The following is an 11,467-nucleotide window of genomic DNA, read 5'->3' on the forward strand; positions in this document are numbered from 1 at the left end:
GCGGCAGCTTTGGGGGTAGCAGTTTTGGAGGTGGCGGCGGCAGCAGCTTTGGAGGCAGTAGCTTTGGAGGCGGCGGCGGTTTTGGAGGTGGCAGTAGCAGCTTTGGAGGCGGCAGTGGCGGCTTTGGAGGCAGCTCCAACTTTGGAGGTGGCGGCGGTTTTGGAGGCAGCTCCCAACTTCAGTAGTGGCTCCAGCTTTGGTGGTTCCAACTTTGGAGGCTCCAACTCCTTCAGAGGGGGAGGATATGGTGGAGGTAGTGGAGGTTTTAGAGGGGGTGGATTTAGAGGAAGCTCTGGAGGAGACTACAGAGGGTCTGGAGGAGGAGGTTTCAGAGGATCTGGGGGATACCAGCGGGGGAGTATGCGGGGGAACTATGGAGGTGGCTTCTTTGGGCAAGGAAGAGGAGGCTATTGAGATTTGGTTATGTCAGCATTTACTTGTAGACAGCTCTAAAAAAATATGCATGCTCTGTATTCCCGAGGTATTTGTTTGCCACCAGTAAGTAAATCCTTGTCTACCCATTCCATGGTTCATATTAGTTTAAGGAAACCAAGCATATAGCTAGATACATTAGTGATTTTGTTTATATTATGTAAAAATAATGATCTATTCTAAAATACCACCGTTTGTATTTTTCCCCCCTTTTAAGGAGTCAAGTTTTGCCTTCAAAATTAACTTGTTATTTTCTTGGCTTTAGTTTACTACAATAGGAAATAAAGTATTACACTGAATACTGTCCATGTATTGTTCATCTTAAATATAGTATTTTACAGTACTAGGTAGGTATGTTTGAAACCGCAGAATAAAAGCATCTTTGTTGTGTGCTGCAGTAGTAAACCCAGTGATGCTAATAACAACAAAGTAAAGAGTCTTAAAATGGAGTCTCAGCCCTTATAGTGAATATTACCCAGTCCAAATATCCCCACAGACCTCTGCACATAAATGAAACTGGGCTCCCTTCCCATTTTTATCTCTGGGAAAAAAATGCATTTGCATTGTAAAGAATAAGTATATAACTAGTCGGTAAAACAATGATAGTATCAAGAAGTGAAAAATTAATTTCTTACACTTTCTACGGGTCATACCTTTATTAGATCACATTTTTCATCTGGTGAAGAATTTAGGTTCAAAAGCATGAGTAAATGATTTAAGAAAAAGCCATTTCCTGGCATGTCACAGTGCTGGTGGGATGGTAAAACAGGTTACTGTACACTGAGAATATATTAACTCTTCAGTGATTTCAGTGTTAGAAAAGACATTATTTAGGCTAGGGAAAGTAAAAGCTTAATTAGTAAATAATTGGTACAACTATATTTACAGTCAACACATTTGGTACCAGCCTTCAGAAGATGTATTGATAGCACTGGGAAAAATTATAGTTAGGCACCTTTCCAGATAATTAATTGAGCAACAATGTTAGATTAAGTTGCTTCTGATTGGGGCCATGGTCTTTGCAATTGCTCGATACATATCTGAGAGCTGAACTCAGAAAAAGAAGGATGCCTTTGCCCTGTAGTGTTTAAGAATAATACTGAATATCCATGGACTACCAAAAGAACAAACAGATGTGTTTTGTAGAATGTGCAGCCAGAGTGCTCCTTTGCAGCAGTGATTCCTCGAGAGAGACATGCTTGGTAAGGTGGAGGGATGGTGAATAAGGCCCTCAAACAAGGTGGATTGACACTGCAGCAGTGGGCTCAAGCGTGTCCATGATTGTGAGGATGATGTAGAAGAGGAAGGACAGGGTTTACCTTTTCATAGGTTCACTGAGTGACTTAACGTCACCCAATGACCACTACTTGATTTTTATCACCTTTTGGTGAAGCTAGTGCTCCTAGTATTGGAAGCAATAGTGAAAGAGTTTGTTTCTTGCTGCATTTTGGTTGAGCAGACCAGTGATGACAATTGAGAAAGGCTTACAAAATGAAATTTTAAGATTGTAAGCATAGTTGTCTCCAATTTCACAGGCTGGCAGGACTTGAAGTGTTTCAGATAGTTTCTATACCACATTCAGTTCGCCCATCATTCCATTCTGCAGTTTTTGTTAATTCACATCAGAATGTAACTCCTATTGTGCTTGCTTCCCGCCCCCCCCCCACTGTTGAGTCATCTATGACATGGGACCCTTTGAACAATAGATACGAACTTTGCCCTATTCCTGTACTACTCTTACAGTCAATATCTTAACCATGCTCAAAGCCCCTAGTACTGTCACAGTCTATCTCATTGAGGGTTACCCTCCTGGTAAGATGTTCAATTAAGAATGTTTCACCATCTTTGCTTTTTTAGGAACCAGCCTGGTTACACTTCTCCAAGACAGATTTGTTCTTTTGACAGTCCAAATGCTAATTCTCTGCCACAACCATAACTCAAAGGCATCAGTACTTTGGTATTCTTAATTCATTTTCCAACTTACGATTGATAAGCAATTGCAAATGCCCCAATTCAGGCTTCACATGGTCTTTAACACCTTGATTCTGAGGCGCTTTCAAGTGCTACTTGACACAAGTTAGCTTATTTATGGGGTGCTCCTGTTTTAACTCCTACAAGCCATGTTTAGAGTTGAGGATGTAACTTGAAGTGGGACTGTTAATCTGAATTCTTGAGCTTTCAGATGTAGCTTTTTTCATACCATCATTCATCAGATCTGTTTGCATGATAACAGTCCAGAATAAGCTGCATAATAAAGGTGGACACTGGTGGGGTTTGTACAATAAGGAAACACACCCCACACCCCCCCCCAGAGTAACATGAACAAGGAGTGGGGTGGACAGGAAGGGAAATATGCAACAATGAACGGAATTTTTTTTTAAAAAAATGGGAATACAGCATGGTTTAAGATGAGGAAAGGTGTGTCTGGACTGGACCCTCCATACCTATTCAACCTGTATGCTGAGCAAACCGTTGAAGAGTATGACATCCACTTTGTAGAAAGACTATTTAACAACCTGCATTAGACAGATGACACGAAGATTCCCTTGCTGAAAGTATCTGAACACTTATGTCCCATGCCATCCTCACAAACTGACACACTCAAGCCAGTCACCCTGTCAATCCACCTGTTGAGGGACTTCTCCTTGGTGGTACTCTGCCTTTCCAAGCAATAACCTAGCAACATGTCCAAGGCTTGTGATAAGCTTCACCATTGCCTCTAAGGATCACTGGCTGCACCTTCAGTTCTGTCATCTTGAGGCATTGCTCAGCTCTTAAGAGGCATAGTGACTCAGAAGGCCATGGCCTGAATCAATGCACTTAATCGTCAAACTTAAGTCAATTTGGAGAGATCCCTGATTATAACTTACATTCCTTGGAAAGGGAGTGTTGGTGAAGCTGAGACTGAAGGAAATGGATTGATACAATGTGGCAAGGATCTCATTTGTCAGGGACAATTAGGACAGTTCAGTCTATTAATAGATTTGCTATAAATTGTTCTTAACTGCACTTAATTTGTGTAATAAGTACTTTGCACAGGATGATAGAATGGTTACAAAGATGACAATGTTTAATACGGTTTCCAAATTAGAATCTCTTAAGAGTTGATCCTGATGGTAGAGAGTTTTCTTAGAGGAGTAGAAGTAAGATTAATCTTCCCCTGGGGCTTGAGAATTGGTTCGATAATTTGCTGAAGACTTCTTTCTGTAGTTTGACTACACAGTTTGACTGTGGTTCATGAACTGTGGCTGACTCTGAGAAGAATGGGAATCCCAGATCACTTGATCATGCTAATGCGAAGCCTATACTTGTACCAAAAGGCAGTCGTCAGAACAGAGAAGGAAACACTGCATGGTTCAAAATTGGGAAAGTACACCAGGGATGTGTCCTATATCCATACCTTTTCAACCTGTGTGCAGAACTGATTATCCGAGAGGCTGGGCTCTTATGAGAAGTGTGGCGTCAGGGTTGGTGCAAGATCTTATTAACAATCTGCGTTATGCAGATGACACAGCCCTGCTTGCTGAAACTGAGGAGGACCTTGGCTTGCTGCAGAAGGTCAAGGACTGCAGCCCTCAGTATTGAGACTCAATGTCAAGAAGACAAAAGATTCTCACCACTGCACCAATTGGCAGCATCAGGATGGGTGATGAGATTGAGATTGTTAACTTTAGTCTGCTTGACTGACTCCACGGTCAACATTCTTGGCACGAGTAGCCAGGAAATTAAAAGGCATATCGCAGTGGGAAAGTCTGCTGGTAGGGACCTCTCCAGGGTATTAAAGAGCAATGGTGTCACTCTGGAGACTAAGGTGTGTCTGATACAGGCTATGGTCTTTGCAGTCACTTGTTCTGCATCAGAGAATTGGACAATGACTAGGGAGGACAGAAGGAGAATTGATGCCTTTGAGCTGTGGTGCTGGAGAAGAGTTGAATGTATCATTGACTGCCACGAAAACAAAATAGATTCATCCTGGCTGCTCCTTGGAGGCAAGGATTCTGGGACTTCGTCTGACATACTTTGGACATGTAAGAAGAGACAGGCCCTTGGAGAGGGACATCATGCTTGGGAGGGTAGAGGGACAGTGCAAGAGGGAAAGACCCTCTGAGGTGGATTGATTCAGTGACTGGGGTAATCAGGATGTGTGTCAGATGTGGGCTATTGGCACAGGATAGAGCAGGGTTTAGGGCTGTTGTACATAGAGTTGCTATGAGTCGCAAGTGTCTTAACGGCACATAACAAATGTGATCATTTGCTGAAGACTCTGATCCCTAGAATTTTTGGAAAAGGCATACCTTACAAATGAAAGAAAGTACATGTAATTGTTACTCTGTTATCCAATAGGCCCAGTCTAAGCATTGACCGTCACTGCTGCTGGAAGAAACTGGGGGGTCGGGGGAGATGATGGCATGGCTTATAAATTTAGGTTGAACGGCTGCTTGACGAGTGCAAGGAACTAACCCGTCAATGTTGTTTGCTAATGTCTTTTGTCAACTGGGTGGTTATTGGTCATCTGAGAGACATTGGGCTGATTATCCCATAATGTGATCATTTCTGAGGGGAGTTCTGCAGTGAGCAGGTACTTGCTTATGTGACCTGTTCTCAGTATGTAAACACTGCAGCACACTCTAGATCTTGCATCCAACTTGATCATCTGACCTGTTTCTTGGGCGGGGACTTCTGCAGCAAGTTCAACGCCTCCAGGCTCATGCCTAACCAATGAATTTGGGCTTTGCCAACCTCTATTCTATAACTTCCTTGAATTAAATGTTTATATGTCTGTTTACATACATTGCTGTTAAGATGCCATCTGTTTGGCTTTGCCCTATAGGGGCCCTCTGTGAAATAGAATGAAACCGTGGCTGATTCTGTTGTTCTCACAATCTCACTTTGTCAGTCCTTCTCCCAAGTGTCTTCCTCTTCTCTGTTGACCCTCTGCTTATGAAAATATGATGTGTAGTGTCTTTCCAAGTATTGGCCCCTCCCAATAACATGCCCCAAGTATATGAAGCAGTTTCATCATTTTAAGGAACACTTATCTGCACTACTTCCAGATCTCACTACATGGATTTTGGCAATTCCATGTAGCTCAGTATTTCTAGCCACAATTGAGGCATATATTCTTTCGTCTTCCTTATTCATTGTCCAGCAAGCAATTGAAAATACCATGACTTGAGTTAGGCATACATTTAACTGGGTTTTGGTTTTAGAGAACACAGCCTTAAGAAAGGTAGTTGACAATTGGTGATCCCAAAATTTAATGCTGGCAGGCTGTGTAGCTTCCTGATCCTGCAGCAGCTATGTGAATTCATTTCACTGGGGGTCTCCCACATCTTCGCATACACTTCTACTTCGCCAAACATGACGCCTTCCTCAACATTTAATCCCATTGTGGAGCTGTCCAAGCAGGCTGGACAGTGATCTGTTGTGACTTAACCGTATTTTTATTGGCTTGTTTTTTCACCAGACTTTCTTCTCTAATCTTTGTTTAGAAATTGCACTGAAAGTTGTCCAGGGGTGATCCTACTGGTATTTTAAATTCTAGTTGCATAGTTTCCAGCATCATAGCAACACACCACAACAGTGACAAATTGCCCAACGGAGAAAATGATCACAAACTCCCAATGTCTTCTAGTCAATTCCAACTCTGACCCTGCAGGATACAGTAGCTTTTGCCCGTCAAATTTCCAGTGTTATATATCTACAGACTGCCATGTCTTTGTCACATAGAGGAGGTGGTGGGCTCAAACCCTGACATTCTGGCTAGCAACTGAATGTTTTACTCACAAGATAAATTCTGTCCTCATAATAAAGTGCATCTTAACAACATCAACAGAGAGATCAGCTGGCCCAGTGAAGAGAAAACTATGTGACCAAGACAAAGGTGGGTGACTTTTAGTTTGTGGCCCTCCGGCCAGTCTTTCATTGTTTTTGTTCAGACATTCCTCTAGGTCGTACAAGTTGGTGTACAAGTTGCCGTCCCACAGTCACTTGTGGTTGCTGTGAGGCTGAACACTGTGACACGGATGTGTCAAATGCGTTAATGGTTGGCTACCCAATGCGGACAGAGAGTGGGTTGGAGCTCGCCGATTAAACAAGCGTGGAAGGTGGAGTGGCATCCACGTCCATAATAGCTTGCCTCCGGAAACCCTATGAACTTGGAGAGAGGATGGATGAAAGGCACCCAAGCGTCAAGGACTCTCCTTCATAGGGTCGCTATGAGTTGCCTGCGACTTGACGGCACTTAACAACAACACAATAAAGTGCATGTAAGTTGGAAGCAGAAAAAGTGCTTTAGGCATAAGTTAGGGTAATGAGGCTATGGTAAAACATTCTGAGGTAATGAGGCTATGGTAAAACATTCTGAGGTGAGTGGGAGAAAATTGGTTAGAAGGCAATGACAACAGCAAAAGGAAAGTGACCAGTGAGTTGAAAAGTTGGCTCGTTCAAAGCTAACGCTCTTTATGTTCACTTCAAAGAACCTATCTGCACATCACCTCATGAAACCAAAAAGAACATTTGAAGATAAAATCTGATGAACTACGTTGATGAAAGATAATTGTTAAAACTCATAGGCAAAATCTTTCATCAAGCTAACAAGATCTGTGTAAGAAAATTATATGTAAGGCTGTTTGTAAAAAAAAAAACCACTATATATTAGCTTTCAGAGACTTTTTTATTTTTTTCATTTTTTTTCTTTTTTCTTTTTTGTCTTTTTCTTTTTCTTTTTTTTCTTCTTTTTCTTCAGAGACTTCTTATGAGAGGACAGTAAAATAAGTTTTATGAAGGGAAAGACACAAAAATTTATTAAAACATTGCTGAGTTGGTTACAATTCCTGGTGCTCCTTCATTGGGTGTTTGGGGTTGTACGTTTATAACACAAGAGTGCTCAACTTTATTGGAGCAGCTGGTGCTTTCAAATCACAGAAGAATGGCCTTTGGCTTAGCACAACTCATGACTAGCCACAGACTTCCCTTGGAAATGGATTGTTGTCAAGTGCCGTCCAGTTGCAGGCGAGTCCTCGACGCTGGAAATTGATTAGACATTGTAATTCTTCTTAGGGGCTAAAGAGTGCAACTCATAAGAAACTGTTTGGACAATAAATCTGAGCCTTATTCTGCATCATCTTCATCTCTGATGCATTTGAGCCCATTGCTACAGTCAGTGTGTCTGTCCATCTCACTGAAGGTCTTCCTCTGCTGACTCTCCACCATGCCAAAGATGATGCTCTTTCTAAGGAATAACCTCTCCTAGCAACATGCCCAGAGTATGTGAGGCAAAGTTCACTATTCTTGCCTCTAAGGAGCACTGTGGTTGCACCTTCGAGACATCTGTTCTTTTGGCAGTCTATGGGACATTCAGTACTCTTCTCCACCACAGTTCAAAGGCTTCAATTATTCTTCTGTCAGTCTTATTCATTGTCCAGCTTTCAGATGAATAGCAAGTGATTGGAAAGATCATGGCCTGAACCTCAATCAGGTGCACCTTAGTCTTCAAACTGACTGACGTAACTGATCCTCAGCAATTTGGGGTGAGGGTGGGGAGACTGACAGACTTTCCCAATGTAATATGTCTACTGATCTGACTACATAGAGTCCAGCTTCTCAAATTCTTTGAATACTGAATAGGTAAGCAGAAGGGATACCACCTTGAAGCACACCTTTCCTGATTTTGAATTATGCAGTGTTCCTTTGCTCTACTGGACAACAGCTTCTTGGTCTAATTATAGGGTTTGTGTGTGCATAATTAGTTAAGTCTACAACTCGACGGCACCAAACAATAACAACGACAATGACAGAGAGCTACGTTGGCCTAGTGGAAAGGAAGTTATGCTACCAAGCCAAAGGTGGGTGATTTTCATCTGCTGCCCTCGGCCAGGTTCAAATTGTTTTCCTGTCAGACATTCTTCTAGGTGGTATAGCACTGGTCTGTGCGTTGCTGTACAGAGGTAACTCTTCGTTGCTGTGATGCTGAAGACTGTGACACTGATGTGCCAAATGTGGTAATGGGCACCCATGGTGGACAGTGTTGGCTGGAGCTTCCCGACTAAAACAAGCCTGGAAGCGGGAGCGGCATCCACTTCCGAAATGGCTCGCCTCCGGAAACTATGTACGAACAGTACTCAGGCTCACTATGAGTCGTCTACGACTCGACGGCACCAAACAACAACAACACATTAAATAATGGTCATTAATGTTACAAACACAAAATGTCTATATATGATTGCATGAAAAGTGATTATGTCATAAATTTTAACAATTTGAAAATTAAAAGGACTCCCTATGGAGTTTGACATTGTTTTTTAATATCATTAATATCACATGCAAATAAAATAGTGCTAAAGACCATGAGCTAGAACAATACGTTAAGAATTTCCAGAGGCTTAAGCTGAGTTTTCGAAACTCAGTGCTACCACGGCTGACATCAGATGGATCTTTGCAGAAAGCAGAGAAGATCAGAAGAATGTCTATTTGTGTTTTATTGAGTAAATAACGGCATGTGACTGGATTATGACAAACAATGCTTAACATTGAGAAGAATGGGAGTCCCAGTATATTTAGTTGTGCTCATAAGAAACTTTTACCTAGACTAGTCTGTGGGCTGTGCAAGAACTTTAACAAGACTACAACATGAATTAGATCTGAACATCAGAAAGACAAAAAATCCTCACCACCAGGCCAAAAGGCAACAACACAATAGAGAGAAAAAAAATTGAAGTGGACATGATTTTTCTTACTGGATTCACAAACACACTTGACATCAGCAGTCAAGATACCAAAAGATGGGATGGCATAAAGGATATGATCTATGTAGAAAGAAAAAGTTCATTACAAAAACAGGAGAAAGACCAAAATGGATATCAGAAGAGACTATGAAAATGTCACTAGAATGACGAGAGGCCAAAACAAATGACAAAATAGAAGTGATGAACAGAAGACTTCAAAGGGCAGCTTGAGACTATGAAAATGTCACTAGAATGACGAGAGGCCAAAACAAATGACAAAATAGAAGTGATGAACAAAAGACTTCAAAGGGCAGCTTGTGAAGACAAAGCAAAGTATAACAAAATGTAGCAAAACCTGGTATCAGAATATCAAAAAGGAAGAGCTGGCATTTCTCAAGCTGAAAGCACGCAAGAACCAATTCAAGCCAAACTGCAAAACTAAAGGATGAACACAAAACCTTGAATGATCCAGGAAACATCAAAAGAAGATGGAAGGAATACAGAGTCACTGTACCAAAAAGAATTGGTTTACATGGCACTAATTCAGGAAGCAGCACATGATCAGGAACCAATGGTAATAAAGGAAGAAGTTCAATCAGCTCTGAAAGCGTTGGCAAAAAAAATAAGCTTTGGAGAGAGTGAAGTGGTAGCTGGGCTGTTTGTCCTCTTGTGTTTGCAAGCAGCAGTCTAGGCAAAAAACTAAAGATGTCTATTTGAGTGACTTGAAGAGAATGATGAGCCTATTGCAGTACCATCAGAAGGTGATGGTACAGTGCTGTCATCAAGGGTCACAGCCCAGTGTGCAGGAGCCTGTGGCCTGCACTCCCAAGAATCCAGTATCTCAGTGTAGGAGAGGTGTCAGACTAGTAGAAGGAATTCTGGATGCCCCAAATTTGGGCTGGGGATATCTGGTCTGGGCTGTCAACTATCCCAAAGATAAAAAAGGAAAAAAGGAGATGATAGGGAAGCTTCATCAGCAATAAAAGTGAAAAGGGTAGTCCATGAAACATCTGATTTGATAGTGTTGCATCTCCCATGGAAAACAAGCAAGATCTAAAAAGGTATTTTAGACTTTTGGAGAAATTCTAATGGTGCAGGTCAAGAAAGATAATAAAGCTGGTCATTTAAAAGGATTTGGCGTTCGTTTTACAGAATGAAGCCCAGGTGAAAGTAATGTCATGGCGCCATATGATAGCTGGACAGTGGTGTGACTGTAAACTTCCCAATTCGAAGCAAAGCCCAGATGAGCCTTTAAGGATCAGGAAGGTGTTTGCTGGACATTGTACAGAAGATACGACAGCTGAGGGGTTAGAGCAGTTCTTTGCCAGTATGGAGAAGTCATCAATGTCTTCATTCCCAGACCATTCAGGGCTTTTGCCTGTTACATTTACAGATAACCAGGTTGTCCAGTCTTTGTAGAGAGAACTTGGTCATTAAGGGAATCAGCATACATATATTCAATGCTTAACCTAAGAACAGTATTAGTAGACTGGAATGGAAGATTTGGTGGTAATCCAGGTGACTTTGGGAATCAGGGTGGATTTGGTAATAGTTGAGGGGGTGGGACTAGCTTAATAACCAAGTAAGTACTGTGGGTGGAGGGAGGAACTTTGGGGCTTTCAGTACTAATCCAGCAATGATGGCTGCGGCCCAAGCAGCATTGCAGAGCAGATGATGGACATGTTAGCCAGACAGCAGAACCAGTCAGGTCCCTCAGAAAATAAACTGAGGCAACGTGAAGAGGGAGCCAAATCAGACATTTGGTTTTTGAAATAACTCATATAAGTAGCTCAATTCTGGTGCAGCAATTGTCTGGGGATCAGTATCAAACAAAGGCAGGGTCCAGCAGTGGTTTCAGTGGAGGCTTTGGTTCTAAGTCATCTGGCTGGGGCATTTAGACAAGAGTTCTGGTTTTATGGACTAGAGGGAAGTCAAGATTTTTCTAGACTCACAGTAAGTATATTGAAAGATAAATGTGTACTAAAAATCTAAATGATTGGGTTTGTTCAGTGTGGAGAATATTCAACAGTATTTTTGACATTTTCTTTAGAAAAAGTTTAAGAACTAAGTATTACTTAATAGGGCCTGATTGGTAAACCAACACGCTACCATTTATATCAAAATGCTTCTCCTGTATCCCTGGCCTTGTCAAGTTAATCCTTTGCATGTTCAAAATGGAAAGAACCATTGGATAGAACTACATTCTTTTCTTTTTAGGCAGATCTCCTTTCTGGAGATGATGGTATCATGGTGTTTAATGAATTCGTTTTTCTTTCATTTTTTAACACTTGTCTCCTCCCCTCATATAC

At 41.7% G+C, this 11,467-nt stretch overlaps 2 pseudogenes; both read left to right on the forward strand.

The window, feature by feature from the left end:
- The window catches only part of LOC102850019, a 28,261-nt pseudogene extending 27,847 nt beyond the window's left edge, over positions 1 to 414 (forward strand).
- Positions 415 to 2,189: 1,775 nt separating this feature from the next.
- On the forward strand, positions 2,190 to 11,056 carry LOC102850438 (annotated as a pseudogene).
- The last annotated feature ends 411 nt before the right edge of the window (positions 11,057 to 11,467 follow it).

This window comes from Elephantulus edwardii, unplaced genomic scaffold (genome assembly GCF_000299155.1).
Source record: "Elephantulus edwardii isolate Elephantulus edwardi_28Jun2011 unplaced genomic scaffold, EleEdw1.0 scaffold00061, whole genome shotgun sequence".
NCBI classification, from domain to species: Eukaryota; Metazoa; Chordata; class Mammalia; order Macroscelidea; family Macroscelididae; genus Elephantulus; species Elephantulus edwardii.